Source organism: Chrysochloris asiatica, unplaced genomic scaffold (assembly GCF_000296735.1).
Source record: "Chrysochloris asiatica unplaced genomic scaffold, ChrAsi1.0 scaffold00139, whole genome shotgun sequence".
NCBI classification, from domain to species: domain Eukaryota; kingdom Metazoa; phylum Chordata; class Mammalia; order Afrosoricida; family Chrysochloridae; genus Chrysochloris; species Chrysochloris asiatica.
In genome coordinates this window covers 8,690,343-8,712,656 of record NW_006408657.1, presented here as the reverse complement: position 1 = coordinate 8,712,656, position 22,314 = coordinate 8,690,343, and positions in this window count along the sequence as shown.

Below are 22,314 nucleotides of genomic sequence, written 5' to 3'. Positions count from 1 at the left end.
ACCTACAGTGTAACCCTCCTGCTTCGTGGTGCAGTCTCTATCAAACTCTAGGTGACACCAGTACCCAGGATGCCACATTAAGCACGTGTCTAGCACCAGAGATAGTTCTCAAGGCTTTCCCCAGTGGGTGCTCCTCCCTGCTTTTCCCTCCTACTCCTCATTCCATGGACTCATCTGTACAATCATGGTCTTCTTAGGACCTAAAGCTGCATTTCACAGTACACATCCTAGTTCCCCTAGTATCACAAAAGTGAGTTTATCTTTGACTTTTTCTGCTTTTCTTTTTTTTTTTCTATACTCCTTTGGAAAGGGAGGGGAGTGAGTAGTGTAGTGCAGAAAAGCCAGGTGTAAGGATAATGAACTAAATTGGTCCAAGGTCAACAATTTCCTAATTGAAATATTAAACAAGCTATGCAAACATCTCTACATGTGTGTGTGTGAATAAGAGAGAACACTTGAAGAAAGCAAGGTACAGATGAGGAAGCATTAGTTAGAAAGACATTCACTGCAGGAGAATGACAAAGGAAATAAAGTGAAAGAATGAAATAATCCTAATACTGTTATTGATAGAGACCCAGAAAACAGTTTAGAGGCTTTCTTCAAACGAAATACAATCTGATGTATTTTTACAAATCAATTTATTTTAAAGATTTCTTTCTAAAATGGAAGTTCAAACTACACTATTTGTAAATGTATCAGAAATACTTTTTAAATGTTAGGCAAAGAAGGATTCAAGAAAGGATAAAATCTACCAGCATAGACTGGAAAGAAAAGGGGCTCAATAAGTTCACAGTCATGGGCTCTTTACCAGGAAAACACCAGGGGGCTTTAGGGCTTCCCAAGCATGAAGCTGTGCTGTTTTTACCTCAGATCCACCCCACCCCATTTTCATGGTGTTTCCAGAGACATTTTAATTCTCATTCCTCCCTGTTTCATTTCTGTCCCATTTTTAACCACTTTCTGCATAGAATCCTCCATTCCCTCATAACACCACAAGGTTTACACCCTAGCCATCTAAACAGGCATTCATCCCCAATATGATTTTGAAATTTTATTGGTCATGCTGAGTTAATCTTAGCTTACACTACAGAATGCATGTTCTTATGCCTCTGAAAATTGATCTGTTCATTTTTAAGAGTTCCACATAACACAGCATAACTATTTCCTTGGAACTCTTAAAAATGAACAGATCAATTTTCAAAGGCATTTTGATTCTTATTCCTCCGTTTGATTTCTGTCCCATTTTTCACCACTTTCAGCATAGAATCCTTCGTTCCCTCATAACACCACAGGGTTTACACCCTAGCCATCTAAACAGGTTTTGAAAGTTAACAGTTGCAGATCTTCAAGTCCAGAAAACTCTTATTATTGATAAAGGAAACATGGTGTGGCCTGAAGATATGGGAAAGAAAAAAAATCTTGGGCCAATTGCTGAAAATAAATAGCATTTCAATTTTGCTAAGCTTCTTTCATCATAATGGTATAAAATATTTATCTTTCTTTTTATTTAAGGCAACTGTTTTTCAGGTTTCATAGTAGAAAAATTTTTCCATCTAATTTTGGAAATTATTTTGGCATATCTCATGATTTGATTTATGTGCTATAATGTGAAATGTAGCTAGAGTGTCTAAAGGTTTAACCCTTAATAAATATGAAAATGTAACTAACTACAAAAATGGAAGCAAACATTTCCTTGGAGAAGTTATGACAAGCTGAGTTTTGTGGAAGAGTTAACAGAAGAAACTGAAGCTAATGTAATATTATTCTCTCTGTTAATGCAGCTAAATCTGTCCCTTGATAAAAGTCACGATTTTATTGAAAAATGCAGATGCCTAGAAGAGCTGCTTCTAATGTAATTGACACGATCTTAGCTCACAAAGGAAGCATAGATCATTGAAGTCTTTAGATCATTTCTCTATATTATTTTAGCTGATCATCTCTATCTTTTTCCAAAATAAATATTATAACATATCAGCCTCGGAAACCCTGTACAGGGTCGCTATGGGTCGCAATCGACTCGACGGCACTTAACAACAACAAAGTGTTCTGGTAGCCTAGTGGTTACGAATCGGGCTGCGAACCGTAAAGTCAGCAGTTTCGAAACTACCAGCTGCTCCGCGGGAGAAAGATAAGACTTTCTGCTCCCGATAAGATTTACAGCCTTGGAAACCCTGTTCAGGGTCACTATGGGTCGGAATCGACTCAACGGCACTTAACAACAATAACAAAGTGTTCTAACTTTTGAATATAAATCTAATAGAAAAGATAATCAGATTATTTTTTTCAAATTGGTTCTTTACTAATTTATTCTCCAAAAATATTTCTTGAGAATCTCATACTTCATACCACATGCATTATGTGAGTAGAACTGAATAATATATTCAGTCTGAGCTCTAACGGGTTCCAACTTCGTGTTTTGGTATTGAACTGCTTGCATTTTCTTCCAAGGCCAATGACTATCTCAATCTCTTTTGGACCAATGTTGTTGTTGTTGTTAAGTGCTGTTGAGTAGGTTCCAACCCATAGAGACCCTGTGTAGGGTTTCCTAGGAATGGCTGGTGAGCTTGAACCGCTGACCTTGCAGTTCAAACCTACTTTGCTATCCAGCACATTAACCCCAGTGCCATGCCAAGACTCCTTTGGACCAATAACTACCCTCAGTATAGGAATGTGATCTGTGAATGTGATCTGTGAATCTCTTAAAGAAGAGATCTCATCAGGAGTGACCCTACCACTGTTGTCAGTATTTCTGTCCCCAGAAACAAATAATGCTGCTAAGTGCTATTGATTCAGTTTAGTCCCTATTCTACAGCACTACACTAGGACTCCATAACAGAACAGATCAATATAGGCTACCTGAAATCAGACAAACTGAGTTTGGACCATATTTTCGTCTTGTCTGGGTTTGCCTATCAGGAAAAGACGCCAACAGTCTCAGGAAAACTAAAATGCATGTGCATCTTCTTTTTCACTTTATCTCCTTTCATCCCATAAGCTATGATTTATTTCTGAAATACTCTGCAGCATATCTTGGTGGACAGGAACATAAGTATTAGAAATGAATAGGTAGAACTGATTTTTATTGATATTATCTTATACAAGATATTTAACATTCCTTTTGCATTTCCAGTTTTAATGAGGCATAATTGGCAGGAAATTAAGTACATGTGTTTAGAACTTACATTTCAATACATTTTGGCACATGTATGTTATCAGGAGGGACTAGTTCCTAGAAAAGGACATCATGTTTAGTAACGTGGAGAGTCATCAAAAAAGAGGAAGACCCCAAACAAGTTGGATTGGCGCAGTGGCAGCAGCAATGGGCTAAAGTGTAACAAAAATCATGAAGATGGGGCAGGACTGAGCAGTGCTTTGTTCTGTTGAGCATAGAGTCACTATGAGTTGGAGCACACTTGATGGCAGCTAATAACAACAAATAATATGTTGATAATGAGCATATCGATCATTCCAAAAAGTTTCCTCATGCCCCTTTGTTAGTCAACATTCTATAGCCCCAATGCTTCATCTATAAAAAATGGTATGAATATTGTTTTTAGTTGGTGTCCAAAGAACTCCAACTCATGGTAACCCCATTCACAATAGAATACAATGTTGCTTAGTCCTGCACTAGCCTCAAGATCATTTTTGTAGTTGTTGCTATTAATCAGTTGTTGGAGGTATTAAGTCAATCCATCTCACTGAAGTTTTCCTGCATTTGCACTGACCTTCTATTTTACTAAATATGATGTCCTTTTTCAGTGTTGGTGTTTCCTGATGGTGTGCCCAAAGTAAACAAATTGAAGTCTTACCACCATTGCTTCTAAGGAGCATTCTGGCTTTATTTCTTCTAAAACTCATGTGTTCATTATTTTGGCAATCCACCATACATGCAATATTCTTCACCAACATCACAGTTTAAATGTATTAAATCTTCTTCAGTCTCCTTTTCTCATTATCCTTGCATATGAAGTGACTGAAACAACTATGATTGGGGTACCATCTTACTAATGTAATAAATTTAATTAACAAGATATAAGTAAAGAGTGTAATATATGGCAAGTGATGGATCCCTGTTAGTTCCTTACCCTACTACATAGATACTAAATATCCATAAATAATCATGTTCTGACTGAATCCGTTTCTTTTGCCTCCATAAAATTAAATATCCTTTAAGCTCTGGTAGCATAGTGGTTATGAATCAGGCTGCGAACCGCAAGGTCAGCAGTTTGAAACTACCAGCTTCTCCGCAGGGAGAAAGATGAGGCGTTCTGCTCCCGTAAAGATTTACAGCCTCGGAAACCCTGTTCAGGGTCGCCATGGGTCGGAACCAACTCGATGGCACTTAACAACAAGAACAGCAACCATTATAAGGAAATGGTTGATGTTCAACTGTTTCAAGAGGTAGCATATGATCAAGAGCCAATGATACTGAAGGAAGAAGTCCAAGGTGCATTGAAATAATTGACAAAGAACAAGGAACCGAGAATTGATGGAATAAAAATTGAAATCTTTCAAGAAAGTTAGGTGTCACAGGAGGTACTCACTCATCTATGCCAAGAAATTTGGAAGACAACTATCTGGCCAACTGATTGGAAGAGATCCATATTTATGCCCATTCCAAAGAGAGGTGACATAACAGAATGCAAAATCATCGGACAATATCTTTGATATCCCATGCGAGTAATGTTTTACTAAAAGTAACACAGAAATGACTGCAAGTACATATTGACAGAGAACTTCCAGAGGTACAAGCTGGATTCAGAAGAAGATGTAGAGCGAGGGATATCATTGCTGATGTCCGGTGGATCTTGGCTGAAAGCAGACAATGCTTTACCTTTCTGGGGAGATGTTTACCTTTCTGGGGAGAGTTCCAGACATTTTGAACAGTCCAGTGAGTGAAACAGACATGGTGTAGTGTTGTAGGATAAGCACAGGACTGCTATCAACATATCAGTTCAAACCCACCAGCTTCTCCTCAGAAACCCTACATAGGGTCTCTATGAGTCAGAACCAACTCAACAGCACTTAAAAACAACAACAGACATGGATGGTACAGACACAAACCTCAGTACTGATCAACAATTGAGCAACGTGTGAGTGTGGAGAGGTGGTTGACCCACAGAGAGACCAATGTTGCTACTAGAAGAGGGCCTGACATCCATCACCAGCTAAAGCCAATGGATAGGTTTGAGATAGCAAAATGTAAAGAAACCATAGTCCCACGGAAAAAGAAAGTGCCAAAAATAAAATAACACATTACTCTTGAGTTTATTTCTACTCATAGCCCCTCTATAGGTTTTTCCAGGTTGTAAGTCTTTATGGTAGCAATGGCTTCAAACCAGCAGTCTTTCAGTTAGCAGCAGAGTGCTTAACCTCTGTGTGACCAGGACTTACTCAAGAAGTTAGGGAGATGCAGATAGGTCTCTTGTGATACAACAGTGAATAATTGTTATCAGGACTGATTGTGAGGGTTGGAAATGTAAAGGTAGAAGTTTTATAGCAAAAGGAGGGGAGTGATTAACTTTGCAGTCTAGGAGCGGAGGTCCCTGAGACCATCAGTGGAGAAGAGTGGAGAGCAGGACCCTACCCAGAGAAGCACTGATGCCAGAGACGGAGGCAGAGATGATGACGTGGAGAGATGGAGCAGCTGGAGACTTTAGATACAGAGAGGGAGAAGGCCTGTATGCTGATGACCGGGGTGCAGGCTTGCAGTGTATATCCTTTGGTTGGTTGATGATACATGAAGGGGATTGTAACCATGGCAATGAAACGATATACGATAGAGCGAATGTAAAACTAATGTTCTCCCATGTAAACTATCATATAATTCACAATAAAACATTTTTTTAAAAAGTTAGGGAGAGACTTTAGTGCCTAGGAAGAAGTAGCATTTGCCTGAGTCCACATGGGGTCAGTTAGTATTCATTATGTAAGCACTCAAAATTAGATAGTTAAGACTTGACACTTTCAAAAGAATAGATTATTCTCATGCTATTGTATAGAAAGGAAAAAAAATACCTAAAGGAACTCATTTGTTTATATGAGAAAGTAATGGAAAAGGGATAGATAAGAATCGTATTACCTGCTACAGAGTTAGAAATAAATCCATGTCTGATTGTAGACACTTTTGTAATTTAAAAACTGACATTTGGTTGGTTTTTAATTCAATCTTGCTACCTTTCTAACTGTTAAGATGTGTATGCTTAAATAATGTTTCAGATCTATATAATTCAATGCAATATGAGAATGTCCAAGTGGAATTTGGGAAATATCTCTTAAAGCACACTATGTTATTAAATGATTCATATCCCCAGCACACTGGCCCATAAAATATTTCAATTCATTGTTTTTCAGTTGTGGACATCATAGCTCTAGCTTAGACCATTATACTTTACTTTTACAATAATAAGTATATGGAAGAACATTTAAGACATAGAGTTGGAACCACCTTAGGCATTTTGATAATAGAAACAATTATACTACTAGATTGAACCATATGAAATGTACATTGGTGTAGGCCAAAAGCAGTAAAAAATGAACAATTTTATATGGTTTATTCTAAATATTTGGATTTTCCAATGACTCATAGGACAGGATCCACTTCTAGAAAAATACAATTTGTAAAATTTTGGGGTTATTTTGTGTGAAGCAGCTCTGCTAACTATAAAGAAAAATCATGTGGCCAAATCCACTGGCAACCCCACTCACAGTTATGTGGCTTTTCTTACATTAATTTCTTGAAGATACTGAAAGAATATCTGCTCATGTTTGATTTTTGTATACTTTTTGAAAACTGTTATTACTGTTCATTTTTTCTTTATTGAGTGGCCTGCCCTGTTGTTGTAGTTGTTGTTGTTGTTGTTGTTGTTAAGTACCTTCAAGTCGGTTCTGTCTCAAAGTGGTTCTGTATAGGATTCCCAAGGTGGGACTGAACTGCCAAATTTGTGGTTAGCAGTCTACTCTTATCCTACAAGTGCTATACAGGACTCCATGGCATGCCCTACTTATAGTGTTATTCTAGGACTAAAGTTTCCCAGGGTACTTATAAAATACAGATCCCTGAGTCCTATTCCATGTACCCAGGTAGTACAAATAGTTTGTACCCAAGTGTGGTGCTGTGGGTTAATGTGCTGGACTGCAAAAACAGTTTGAACCACAAGTCACTCCTCAGAAACCTTATTTAAGGTCACTATGAGTAGGAAGTGACTTGACGATACTTAACAACTTCAACTAACTGAAAGTTTGGCAGTTAAAATCTTTCCATCAACACCATAGAAGAAAGGCCTGGTGATCTACTTCTCTAAATTTAAACCAGTTGCTATTGAATTGACTCAATTCATGGTGACCTCTCATGTGTATCAGAGTAGAACTGTACTTCATAGGGCTTTGAAGGTTATAACCATTTGGAAGCAGACTGGGTAACTACCATTCAATGAATAATTTAAGATGGCCCTTCTCATCACAATCCTCCATTTTGTGATGTATTATAAATCTTAGCCTTCATGCCTGTAGTTATGGGCCCATTTTGGAATGAGTTGCCTCTTAAGCTAATGAGGGAGGATTAAGGTGTGATGTATCTTGAATCCCTGCCTTATAGAGGGTGCAACTCTTTAGTTTCCTTCGGAACGTGGTCTGAAAATTAGCCATCATCTTTGAAATCTGTGTTAAAACAAGAACTAACTTTGTGTTTTAGGCTGTTCCCTTATAGGCAAACTGCCAGCTTCCTGCTTCATTAAGAAAAGCAGGAGGCTGGGGTCACATAAGTGGCTGGGGCCAGAATTGGCCTGCGGGTTTATGCTCTGGACTGCAAGATCAGTTTTAACTGAAAGGTTGGTGGTTCAAGCTCACCAGCTGCTCCTCTGAAGCCCTATACAGGGTTGCCATGAGTCAGAACCAACTCAACGGCACTTAACAACAACAACATGCATGATGTGTGAGGAAAGCTGTGTTCTCAAACTGAGCTTTTGACTTCTTCACATGGCTAAAACACACCTTCATTAGTGCCCTGCTGTTGTTATGTGTCATTCAGATGTAGCTCATAGCTACCCTGTGTAGGGATTCCAGGGACCAGCTGGTGGGTTAGAACCATTTACATCGTGGTTAGCAGTCCAGTATTTATCCTATAGTGCCACACCAGGACTCCATTAATTCTCTGGACACGGGCAAAATGCCATCTTTGTTGATGCCTCTTCCAAACAAGGATGCACAGGAAGACTAGTTCTTGTGCTGAATCATCCTGACAAATACCAAGTCATCAGATCTGAAGTACTGCCCTAGAAGACCTCATTAAAAGATTCCTAGGCCAGGACTTGGGAAGCCACCTTGACGACTTGAGTCCCAGTGCACTCCAATTTGCATCTCTGTATCTGAGCTGAGCAAATCCTGGGAGACTACAGAAACACTTTGACAAAGTTTTCTCTCTTGCTTTAGATTATGCATCTGGATCGACTCCATCTAATCTCTGGTTCTTGACCAGAACCAGAACATAATATATGTTTTCACAGTTTTAAATGCAAAAAGTCCAAATCATGATTATCATCTGTGTGGGTTCCCTCTGAGGGCTCTGAGAGTGGAACTGTTCTATGCCTCTTGTCTAACTAATATCCAGTTGTTGTTGTGAAGTGCTGACAAGTCAGTTCCAAACCACAGTGACCCTGTATAGGATTTCTGAGGAGCAGCTGGTGAGCCTGGACTGTCAACCTTGCAGTTCAAATAGCTTTGCAGTCTGGCGTGTTAAACCACAGTGCCATACCAATGTAAGCAATCCTTGGCATTCCTTTGCTTGTTGATGTATCTTCACATGGCTTCTATATGTTATGACTCTGTTATGTGCCTGCCATTCTCTTTTATAAGATTCCACTCAACATAGATTAAGATTAGGTCCTGCTCTACTCCAATGTTGTTGTTGTTGGTAAGTGTCGTCGAGTCGATGATGACGCATAGCGACACTGTATAGGGTTTCCAAGGAGCATCTGGTGAGCTTGAACCACCGACCTTACAGTTCAAACAGCTTTGCAGTCTGCCGCATTAACCCACAATGCCACACCAGGACTCCTAATAGGATTTCCTTCATTGATAACATCTGCAAAGAAAATTCCTATTGCCACATACAAGGTCACATTCACTGGTGCAGGAGTTAGGATTTCTATGAATCTTCTCAAAACATACCTATTAATTCTTATTATTCTGGTATATGTTGTTGTTAGGTGCCATCGAGTCGGCACCGACTCATAGCAACCTTATGCACAGCAGAACGAAACAATGTCCCATCCTGGGCCAACCTCACTACTGTTGCCACGCTTGAGTCCATTGATGCTGCCACTTTGCCACTCCATCTCTCTGGGGTTCTTCCTCTTTTTCCCTGACCCTCCATCTTACCGAACATGATATCTTTCTCCAGCGACTGTTCCCTCCTGACAATATGTCCAAAGTATGAGAGACGAAGTTTGGCTATCTTGGCTTCTAAGGAGCACTCTGGCTGCACTTCTTCCAAAACAGATCTATTTGTTCTTTTGGCAGCCCATGGCACTTTTAGTATTCTCCAACACCACAATTCAAAGGCATCAATTCTTCTACAATCTTCCTTATTCACTGTCCAGCTTTCGCATCCATATGAGGTTATTGAAAATACCTTGGCTTGGGTCAGGCGCACCTTGGTCCTCAAGCTGACATCCTTGCTCTTCAACACTTTAAAAAGGTCTTGTGCAGCATTTTGGTATATATTGCACATAAAACTAGGTTAAATGACTGTAGGCCTTCTGTATTTATTAAGAATGAAAAAAATATGAACAGTCTGGAAAGAAGAGTTTTGTCTTAGAAAAAGATGGATGTGTTTGGTAAGTCTAAATATAGGCAAAAGAGTCATAGTGAGAAGTCAACCAAACAAATCTAAAAACAGCCATGTCTAGAATCCTTTTTATATGATACTTTGTTAGGTAGGCCTAAATTGGTTACAGGACAACTTTGGTTATGGCTATTGAGGATGAATTAACCTGAATCTGGCTTTAATGATAAGTTATTTAGTGACTTCCAATTTATAAACTCCTGGTATGGTGCTGTAGGATAAGCACTGGACTGTGAACCACAAGGTTAGCAGTTCAAACCCACCAAATGCTCTTTAGACACCCTATTCAGGGTAGCTAGGAGTCAGAATCAACTCAACAGAACTTAACAACAATAACAATTTATAAGCAAGGCATGAAACATCTGCTTCTATAATTCAGAGAGCCATGATGTTTGCTTTTGGCATTGAATCCTTCCATTCTTCAGATGCCAGTCCATTGCTACCTATACCATTCATGCACCTGAGAAGCAACATGCCCTAGTTGACCTAGTGAAGCCATTTGCTGTTCTGGGAATAACAAGCCTTCATTTCAACTACTGAACTTGAAAATCCTATTGCTTCTTTTTTTTTAATTAAATGTTTTTATTTTGCATTGAGTGAAAGTTTACAGGGCACATCATCAGCTTCACATTCAACCATTCATATAGATTGTTTCATTACATTGATTATTATCCCCACCATATATCATCAGTTTACAGTGTTTCTCTCTATCCTCTTTAGCTTTTTTTTTTTTTTTTGGATGGGGGGGGCCTTGGCTTTTTGGAATACACAGTCTCGGCTTTTAGGGAAGGTTTTTACATTTGTCTGTGGATATCCAGGGCTCATGTATGAGATTACTAACAAGCATTACTGAATAATCAGATGAGGGACAGTTTGCTATGTCTACTAGGTGGCTAGAGTCTGATCCTCAGAGCCTATGGTTTGGACGGTCAACAACGCTTGGGCCCACAGGGGCTTGGCCTCCTGACCGGGTCTGCACTGTTTGCATCTGAATCCTCCTTATTTGTTGATTGTTTAAGGGACGCTGCCTGTCTTAGGTGGTCAGTGCGAATTCCTCAATCTTACCAGTCATTGAGACTCATTGCAGCATGGCAATGGCTCTGTCTTAAGTAGCCGAGGTTCCACGTGATCCTTACCCGTCTCTGGCCACACATCCAGCATAAACAGCCGCCATCCAAGGAAGGCAGGGAGGGAGGTGATCAGCTGGGGACCCCATGCACCCGACGTTGCCGGCCCACCACCTGCTCTAAGGTGACCAAGCAGGATCACTATGCTGAGGTTCAATCAAGTTCTTAGGGGATCTTACTCTCTAGCAGGGGTAGCAAATGAGTAGCCACTCAGTGTTCACTTTGAGAATTACTTATATCATAAATTTGAGCATGTAGCTGATGAATATCCCCAGACAAGTGTATATTGTTCCACAACCTCCTAAAATGCTGTTGGATTAAGTTCCAATTAATTTCTGGGTTACTGAAAGATAACACAAATCTACTTATACCTTGAGTAACGTTAGCTGGGAGTGTAGTCTGGATATATTGGGTCTTATTTCCCTTAAGCGGTCTTCCTTTCCTATTGCTTCTTGAATCATACTTTGATTAAGGTTCTTTTTTTCCTTCAGACCTTGAAAATCATCAAAAAAGAGAGCTCTTGTTTTGGTTTCTCTGAAGATATATGTCCACACTAACAACACTCAGCTGCTGCCGGGTTAAACCTTCAGCATTGGGCATGCTGAGAAATGAGCAGCACCTCAGACAAAATTCTGCTCAGCAGTGATGCAAACCCTCATGGAAAACTTACATCTTCTGAAAAGTGATTCCACAAGATATCATTAAATTGTGCAACACAAATCTCATTTTGTAATTTTTTTGCAATGGGAAATATGTTCTAATATTGTATTTGATTAAGGTATTTTCTTAAAGGTGAATATAGTTCACAACAACCAAGATATAGGAATTTAATTCAGAGAGACAACAGTGAAAGGTCCCAAGGAGATCAAAAGACATCGAAATCAAGTTTTGAATTGAGAAGATATAAAATATTATTACTATATCAAGATGTACACTTCCATTTTTTACCATGATATAATTTCATCTCATTCATTTTGTTGCAAACACTGAACAGTGATATATAGATCACAAATGTTATCTTCCAATAAAAACCTGATTTTGCCAATTATTGTTTACACTAAGCAACCTTGAAGTCTCTTTGAACCTTAGCTTCTGGGTCATCACCAATCCCATGTCAATTGTCATTGTTAGGTGCCATCAAGTCAGTTCCGATTCTTAGCGACACGAGGCACAGCAAAACGAAACATTGCCCAGTCCTGTGCCATCCTCACAATCATTGTTATGCTGGAACCCATTGTTGATGCCACTGGGCCAATCTATCTCATTGAGAGTCTTTTACCAAGCCCAATGTCCTTTTCCCAAGACTGGTCCCTCCAGGTAACATGTCCAATTTATGGGCGATTAAGTCTTGTCATCCTTGCTTCTAAAGAGCATTCTGACTGTACTTCCAACACAGATTTGTTTGTTCTTCTAGAAGTTAGTGTCAATAGGTAAACTCTAATTCCCATCTCATTTGATCTGAATGGGCTTGTAACAAACTCATTTGTAATCCACAAGATGAGCTGGAAATGATCTGGTGATTTTCAAGAGTAAGTCATAAAAGGCAATGCTCCTTCTGCCTTCTTCTATAGAAAACTTGTTCTTGGATACCTGATCTGCTATGTAACAAGCCAAATTACCCAGAGGCTGCCATGTTGTAAGGAAGCTAAGTATGTTTACATATATAAGTATATGTGTATATATGTTTATATATGTACAAATATTTGCAAGAATATACTACATTCACATAAACGATAAATTAATGCTGATAACAAAATGCAAGAACAGTAGGCAAGCAGTATTTATATGGACTGAATGGTGCTGTAGGATAAGCACTTGACTGCAGCGTTCAAACTCACCAGCCACTCCTCAGAAACCCTATGTGAGTCAGAACTGACTCAATAGCACTTAACAACAACAACAACAAATATGAAAAAAAGTCATGCATTGTATAATTTTTTTCAAGAGGAAGAACTTAGGTTCTGCTAACATATCTGTTTTCTGTAAAATTACATCCCTCCCAAGATAATCACACATAAATGCCAACCCGCTACTGAACTGAATTGATTCCAACTCATAGCAACCCTATAGGACAGAATAGAACTGCTCCATGGGGCTTCTAAGACTAAAGCTTGTTACAGCAACATATAGCCTCATCTTTCTCCTGTGGAGTAGCTGATGGGATTGAACCCCTAACACTTCTGTCGCATACCGATGCTTAAACCACTGGGCCACAATGTCTCCTTTATAAATGTGTTGTTGTTGCTAAGTACCACTGAGTGTAGTAAATGTGTGTTGTGAAATGCTGTAGAGTTGGTTCCGACCCCTGGTGACCCTGTATAGGGTTTCTGAGGAGCAGCTTGTGAGCTTGAACCTCCGACCTTGCAGTTCAAATGGCTTTGCAGTCCAGTGCATTAACCCACAGCACCACACCAGGACTCCAGTAAATATGTATTCTACCCTTTATTTTTTGCTTCTCTGGGCTCTACGGCATTCAAATCCTCAGAAACAACTGGAACTAAAGCTCTTCAACAGCTTCGGATAACTCTTAACATTTTTTTTTGCCACTGATTTTTTTCTGTGAGTAAGATTTATTCTTTTCTCCTTCTAAAGATGATATTTTCCACACAGTAGAAACTTTAATAACAGTAGCACTCAAGAAGTACATCTTACAACATTGGTCAACAGGTGTCTACATGTCGTGTTAATGATGGTGATGATGGATTGTTGGACATGCATTGGTGTTATTGTTAGGTGCTATCAAGTAAGTTCCAACTTGTAATGACCCTATGCACAACTGGATGAAACATTGCCCAGTCCTGCACCATTCTTGAAGTCCTTCTTGAGCCCATTGCTGCTGCCACTGTGACAATTCATGTTGTTGATGAGGTCTTTCTATTTTTTGCTGACTCTCCACTTTACAAAGCATGATGACCTTCTTCAGGGAATGGTCCCTCCTGACAATATGGCTACAGTATGAGAAACAAGTCTTGCCATCCTGATTTCTAAGAAACATTCTGACTGTACTTCCAGCACAGATTTGTTTTTTCCATCTGGAAGTCCATGGTACTTTTAATATTCTCCTCCAATGCCATAACCCAAATCCATCGATTCTTCTATGGCCTTCCTTATTCAGTGTCCAACTTTCACATGCATATGAGGTGATTGGAAATACCATGTCTTGGGTGAGGTGCACCTTAGTCCTCAAACTGACATCTTACTCTTGAACACTTTAAAGAGGTCTTGTGCAGCAGATTTGCCAAATGTAATGCATGATTTGATTTCTTGACTGCTGCTTCCATGAGGGTTGATTGTGGATCCATGCAAAATTAAGTCTTAGACAACTTCAATCTTTTCTCCATTTATCATGATTTTATTTTTGGTCTAGCGGTGAGGATTTTTGTTTTCTTTACATTGAGGTGCAACCCATACTGAAGACTGTGGTGTTTGATCTTCATCAATAAGTATTTTAAGTCCTCTTCATTTCCAACAAACAAGGTTGCATCATTTGTATATTGCTGGTTGTTAATGAGTCTTCCTCTAATCCTGATGCCATGTTCTTCTTCATATCATACAAGCTTCTCAAATTATTTACTCAGTATACACACTGAATACTTATGGTGAAAGAATACAATCTTGGTGCTTACCTTACCTGCGTTTAAGCCATTCAGTATCCCCTTGTTCTGTTTGAACGACTGCCTCCTGGTCTATGTAGAAGTTCCTCATTAACACATTTAAGTGCTCTGGAATACCCATTCTTAACACTGCTATCTATAGGTTGTCATGATCTTTAGATAAAGCACAGGTAAACATCTTTCTGGTATTCTCTGCTTTCAACCAAGATTCATCTGACATCAGCAATTATATCCCTCTTTACATGTCCTCATCTGAATCATCTTGAACCCTGTCAATGTACTGTTGCAAGCATTTTAAAAGTATCTTTAACAAAACTTTATTTGCATGTTATATTAATGATATTGTTCTATGATTTCACATTCTGTTGGGTCACCTCTCTTTGGAATGGACACAAATATAGATCTGTTCCAGTCAGTTGGCCAGGTAAACTGTCTTTCAAATTTCTTGACATAGATAAGTGAGTGTATCCAGTGTTGCATCAGTATGTTGAAAGATTTCAATTTGTATTTCATCAATTTCCAGAGCCTTGGTCTTTGCTAATGTAGTTGTCCGTTATGTTTTAAAATCAGAAATTCCTCCTATTTTTGTTCTCTTTCAGCATTGTTTTAGCTATTCAGAGTCTCTTATCTTTCCCTACAAAGTTGAGAATTGATTTTTATTTATTTATGAAAATAAGGCTGTTGAAATTTTTATCAGGTTTACTTTGAATATATAGGTCACTTTGAGTTGAATCAACATCTTAATAGTATTAACCCTTCCAATTTATGAGCATATAAGAGCTTTGCATTTATTGAAATCTTTTTTAACCCACCAGTCACTCTGGTGAAAGAAAGATTAGGCTTCCTGGTCCCATAAAGTGTCGCTATGAGCTGGAATTGACTCAATGACAGTAAGTTAATACCTTTCAGCAGTGTTTATTAATATGGATTATATAAATCTTTCACGTCCCTGGTTAGATTTATTCCTAAATATTTTATTCTCTTAGATGCTATAGGAAATGGAATTGTTTCCCTAATTTCCCTTTCATATTTCTCTTTTCTGTGGTAACAGGAACCCAAATGATTTTTGGTTGTTGACCTTTTACCCTGCAACTTTGCTAAATTTCTCTATTAGCTCCAGAGTTTTTCTTGTAGACTCTTGGGATTATCTATATATAGGATCATATCATCCAGGAATAGAGCTGATTTTACTTCTTGTTTTCCAAACTAGATACTTTTTTATTTCTTTTTCTTTTCTTATTGCCCTAGTTAAGACTTCTAATGGAGTCCTGGTGTTGTGCTGTAGGATAAGCATTGGACTGCTAACTGAAAGAAGCAGGTCAAATCCACCAGCTGATCCTCGGAACCCCTATACAGTGTCATTATGAGTTGAAATCAACGGTACAGCATTTAACAACTTAACATGGACTTTTAATATACATTGGATAGAAGTAGTAGGAGTGAGCACCCTTGTCTTATTCCCAATTTCAAAAAGAAAGCTGTCAGTCTTTCCATTAAGTACAATATTGGCTTTTTGAATCCTATAGAGGAACATCCCATCTGTTTGTTAGGTTTTTCATCAAGAAAGGATGTTGGATTTTATCAAATGTTTTTTTTTCTGCACCCATAGAAATGATCAAGTGGTTCCTTGCCTTTGTTCTATTGATGTGGTTTATTATGTTGTTGCTTGTTAAGTGTTGTTGTTAATAAGTATTGATTGATTTTTCTAATGTTAATCCATTCCTGCATTCCTGGAACTAGTCCCACTTGGTTATTCCGTATGACTCTTTTCATATGCTGTTGGATTCTGTTCACTAGTTTTTGATGAAGATTTTTGCATCTATATTTATATAAGATATTGGCATGTAGTTTTCTTTTTTTATGGTATCTTTGTTTGGTTTGTTATCAGGGTTGTTGTTTGCTTGATAGAAAGAAATGTGAAGTATTCTTTTCTTCTCTGTCTTTCATCTATAAATATTTGTTTGGTATAATTTCTCAGAGAATCCATCTGGTCCAGAACTTTCTGCTGTTGGGATGCATTTGTTGTTGTTGTTTATTTTAACTTTTTATTGTGAATCAAATGAAGGTTTACAGAGCAGATCATTAGTTTTATATTCAACAAGTCATATACTTTGCTTCATTATATGGTTGCAATCCCTTCCATGCGCCAACAGTTAATAGCATTTACCTCAATTCACTCCAACCATTGCATTCCTCCCTGTGTCTCTGGCCACCCCAATCTTTTCCTCTGCCAATCTTTCTCTGGTTGTGTATTGCCTGCCCCGTCACCCATGTCAATGAGTCTCTACCCTGTAGTGCATGTATAAAAAAAAGGCACGCAGGGATATATAATCATTTAAACAACCACAGGGCACATTCTAGAATTCAGTCTCCTGGCTGCCAGCACACAGCCTTTCTCTTTTCATGAGTCTAGAGTTGTCAGCTGCTCAGTCTCTCGATGCCATCCATCTTTGGTGTCGCAGCTTCTCTAGTTAGGGTCCCACGTTCAGCTCATGCTCTTGATTGTCCTAGGGTCCTCTGTTCCTGGAATGCAAGATGAGCTACTTCCCCTTTTTGTTACACAACCTCTACCTTTATAGTTGTGACCATCACAATCAGGTATGATAATAACTACTATTGAATCAATGAATCCCATCTATTGGAAGGTTTTTGATCAATGGTTTGATTACTTCATTTGTTTTGGATCTCTTGAGATTTTCTATTACCTCTTGAGTCAGTCTGGATAAGCAGTGTGTATCTAAGATATTTTCCATTTCATGTTTGTAATCATAAAGTAGTTCGTAATATTTTGTCAGAATTCTCTTTATTGCTATCAAATAAGCTATAATGCACCTCTCATTTTTTAATTTTGGTCATTTGCATCTTTTCTCATCTTTTCTTTGCCAATTTATTAATTGATCTTTTCAGAAACCCAACTTCTGATTTTATTGATCTTTTCAAAACCCCAACTTCTGATTTTATTGATTCTATTTTTCTGATTTCAATTTTATGTCTGGTTTGATCTTTGTTATTTCCTTTCTTCTGGTATATTTAGGCACAGATTTTTTTTTCTTTCTTTCTAGTTATTTCGATTGTTCAATTAGGCTGTTAATTTTAAGTTTCCCTCTGAAAAGTTTTGGTATGTTGGTTTTTCATTTTCATTGGACTCTAAGAAATTTGTGACTTTTTGTATTTCTTCCTTGTCCCATTGGTAATCTAATCATGTGTTGTTTAATTTCCATATATATGTATATTTTACAGTTTTGTGGGTTTGTTGTGTGTGTGTTTTTTCCTGTGATTGATTCCCAGCTTCAATCTATTGTGGTCAAATAGAATGCTTTGCATGGTTTTAGTGTTTGCATTTATCAAGATTTGTTTGGTAACCTAAAATGTGATCTTTCCATGTGCACTAGAGTAGAATTTCTATTATACGGTCTTTGAGTTGAGTGCTCTATATATGAGGAGGCTTAAAAAAGTTTATGGAAAAATTGGAATTAATAGATAACTGATTTTTTCCATGAACTTTTGAAGCCTTCTTGTATGTCAGTTAAGTCTAGTTGCTTTATGGTTGTCCAAATCCTCTGTTTCCTTGTTGATATTCTTTCTAGATGTTCTATCCAATTCCAAATGTAGCACACTAAAGAGTTCAACTATTTTTGTGGTGGTGGTGGTTATGTGCCGTGGAGTAGGTTTCAACTCATAGCGACCCTGTACAGGGTTTCCGAGGCTATAAATCTTTATGGGAGCAGAAAGCCTCATCTTTCTCTGTCGGAACAGCTGGTAGTTTTGAACAGCTGACCTTAGGTTCACAGCCCAATTCGTAACCACAATGCTACAAGAGCTCCTTAACTATTATTGTTGTACTATCTATTTCTGTAAGGAGCTCTGGTAGCGTAGTGGTTACGAATCGGGCTGCTAACCACAAAGTCGGCAGTTCGAAATTACCAGCTGTTTCGCAGGAGACAGAAGATGAGGCTTTCTCCTCCTGTAAAGATTTACAGCCTCGAAAACCCTGTACAGGGTCACTATGAGTCAGAACCGACTCCATGGTACTTAACAACAACAACAACAATCTATTTCTGTAAGGAGCTCTAGTAGCATAGTGGCTACTAGTTGGGCTGCTAACCTCAAGGTCAGCAGTTCGAAACTACCAGCTGTTGCACAGGAGAAAGATGAGGCTTTCTGCTCTTGTAAAGATTACAGCTTCAGTAACCCTTTGCAGGGTCGCTATGAGTCTACTCCAAGGCACACTACCACCACCACCATCTCTTTCTGTCTTCAATTATATTGGTGCTTGCTTTATATATTTAGGTTCCCCAATGGTGGGTGTGGAGTTCTTGTGTGGCACTGTAGGATAAGCGCTAGACTGCTAACCATAAGATCAGTGGTTCAAACCCACCAACTGCTCCTCAGAAACCCTATACAGGGACACTTTGAGTCCGAACTGACTGGACAGCACTTAGCAACCACAATATAAGATGTATATATATTTATAATTGCTATATCTTTTTGATTAATCGACCCTATGTAAAGGCATTCAATTACATGTATCACAACAAACTATGGATAACATTGAGAAGAATGGGAATTCCAGAACACTTCATTGTGCTCTAGTGAAACCTGTATGTACACCAAGAGGCACTTGTTCAAATAGAACAAGGTGATACTGAGTGGTTTAAGATCAGGGTAGGTGTGGATCAGGGTTGTAGTCTTTCACCATACTTACTCAATCTGTAGGGAGCACAGTGGCTCTGTAAGGTAAGCACTGGACTGTAAACCACAAGGTCAGTGATTTGACCCCACTAGCTACTCTGCAGGACAGAGATGAGGTGTTTGCTCCTGCAAAGATTGACAGCCTCAGAAACGCTATACAGGTTCGTTATGAGTTGGAACTGACTCAGTAGCACTTAACTACAACAACAACATTCAGTCTACATACTGATCAAATAATCAAAGAAACCGGATTACAGGACTGGACAAAGATTCATTAACAACCTGTGATATACAGATGATACAACCTTGCTTGCTGGATGCAAAGACGACTTAAAATATTTACTGATGAAGATCAAAGACTACAGCTTCAATGTGGATCACACCTCAACATAAAGTAAACATAAATCCCCATAACTGGGCCAATAAGCAACATCACAATAAACAGAGAAAAGATTGAACTTGCCAAGGATTTAATTTTACTTAGATCCATAATCAACACCCATGGAAACAGCATTTGGGCAAAAGATCTCTTTAAAGGGTTAAAAAGCAAATATGTCATGTAGTAGACTAAGTTGAACCTGACCTAAGTCATGGTATTTTCAATTGCCTCATATGCTTGAAAATGCTGGACAATTTTTAAGGAAGCCCAAAGAATAATTGGTGCCTTGGAATTATGATGTAGGAAAGACTATTAAATATACCATGAACTTCCAGATGAATCAACAATTCTGCTTTAGAAGTACAACCTGCTTTGGAATAACTGCTCCTTGAAAGTGAGGATGATGAAACATCATCTCAAGTCTTTGGATATATGATCAGCAGGGACCTTGATTGGTAAAGTCAGAGAAAAAAGGAAAAAGAAGAAGACCCTTAATAATTTGCATTGGAAAACTTTTTCACTCCTTTCACTTTCAACCTGTTTGTGTCCTTGGATTTAAGATATGTCTTGTAAACAGCGTATAATTGGATCATTCTCTGCCTTTTGATTGGAGAATTGTGTGCTTTTACATTCACAGTTATTACTGCTAAGATTTTAACTGCTTCTATCATTTTGTTATTTGTGTGTGTGTGTGTGTGTCTTAAGCCTTCTTTGTGTTTGTCCTTTACTAATGCTTGCTTTTGTATTTTGTTGGTCTACTGTAGTAATTTTTGGTTCCATTACTTCTTCATATATATATTTTTTTTTTTTTTTCTTAGTGGTTACCATGAAGATTACATTTAAGAGCTTGTATCTATAACATTTCTAAAGTAAGTTTGTACCAACTGAAATTCAAACCATATAAGAAATTCTATATCTAAACCATTCCTGTAACCCCTTTTGTTGTTACAGGACATAATTAGTGCTTAAAACCTTTTGTTGTTACCACTAATTATGCTTTTATATTTCTTGTGCCCTGTGACATAATTTTATCTTCCCCTTATATATATATTTGTATTAAAAATATAAATAACAAGATATTTAGAATCATCAAGCATGAGTATCTTATTGCTAGCCCTGGTGTTTGTCTATGCATTTCTCTTTACTAGGGATCTTATTTTTCAATGTATACCTTTGAATTACTTTCCAGTGTCTCCATTCTACCTATGGAACTCCCATTAGTATATCTTTTAGAAATAGCATGGTGGATACGAACTCAGTTAGCTTCTGTTTGTCTGGCAATGTTGTCATTTCACCCTCATTCTTGGAGGATAGTTTCACTTGGTATAGTATAAATAAGTAACAGTTTTTTTCTTTTACTTTCAGCAATTTAAATATATCATTCCATTGCCTTCTGGAATCCAGTGTGTCTGGGGTAAAATTGGCATTTAATCCTATTGAGGATCTGTTTTTTAAATGTTTTATTGTGAATTATATGATAGTTTACTTGGGAGAACATTAGTTTTACATTCATTCTATAGTATATCATTTCATTACCATGGTTACAATCCCCTCCATGCATTATCAACCAACCAAAGGTATACCCTACAAGCCTACCCCGTACACTACCCGCCCCCCCCCTCAGTGTTCAGCACACAGTCGCTCTCCCTCTCTGGATCTAAAGTCCCCAGCTGCTCCATCGCTCCATGGCATAGTCTCTGCCTCCATCTCAGGTATCACTCCTTCTCTGGGTAGGGTCCTGCTCTCGGCTCTTCTCCGTTGATGGTCCTAGGGACCTCCACTCCTAGACTGGAAAGTTAATGACTCCCTTCCTTGCTATAATACGTCTACCTTTACATTTCCAGCCCTCACAATCAGTCTTGATAACAATTACTCATTATTGTATCACAAGAGACCCATCTGCATTTCATTTCATCAGCTCTGCCTAGACAGATTGGATACTACTCACTGGAGATTCTGCCTTTTGAGGATCCTTTTTATGTGACTGCTTGCTTCTTTCTCATTGCTTTCATAACCTTCTCTGAATTTTTAATTTCTGAGATCCTAACTATAATAAAAGGAGCTCTGGTAGCGTAGTGGTTATGAATCGGGCTGCGAACCTTAAGGTCAGTGGTTCGAAACTACCAGCTGCTCCGCGGGAGAAAGATGAGGCTTTCTACTCCCGTAAAGATTTACACCCTCGGAAACCCTATACAGGGTCGCTATGGGTCGGAACCGACTCAATGGCACATAACAACAACAACAACTATAATAAAGGAGTCCTGGTTACACTGGGCTGCTAATTGCAAGATCTGTAGTTCAAACCCACCAGCTCCAACATATAAACAATTGTGAGGATGGCACAGAGCCAGGCAGTGTTTCATTCTGCTTTGCAAAGACTCATTATGAGTCAGGAGTGACTCAGCATAATTGAACAACAACAGCAATATGCACAGGAGTCTAGGAAAATTGGAAATTGTCAGAAATGAAACGAACACATAAAAATCTATTATCTTAGGCACTAGTGAGCTGAAATCGGCCATTTTGAACCTGACAATCATAAGGCTTACTATTCCAGGAATGTCAATTTGAAGAGGAATGATGTCACATTCATCATCCAAAATATCATCTCAAGATCTATCCTGAAGTACAGGATAATAATATCCATCCACCTACAAG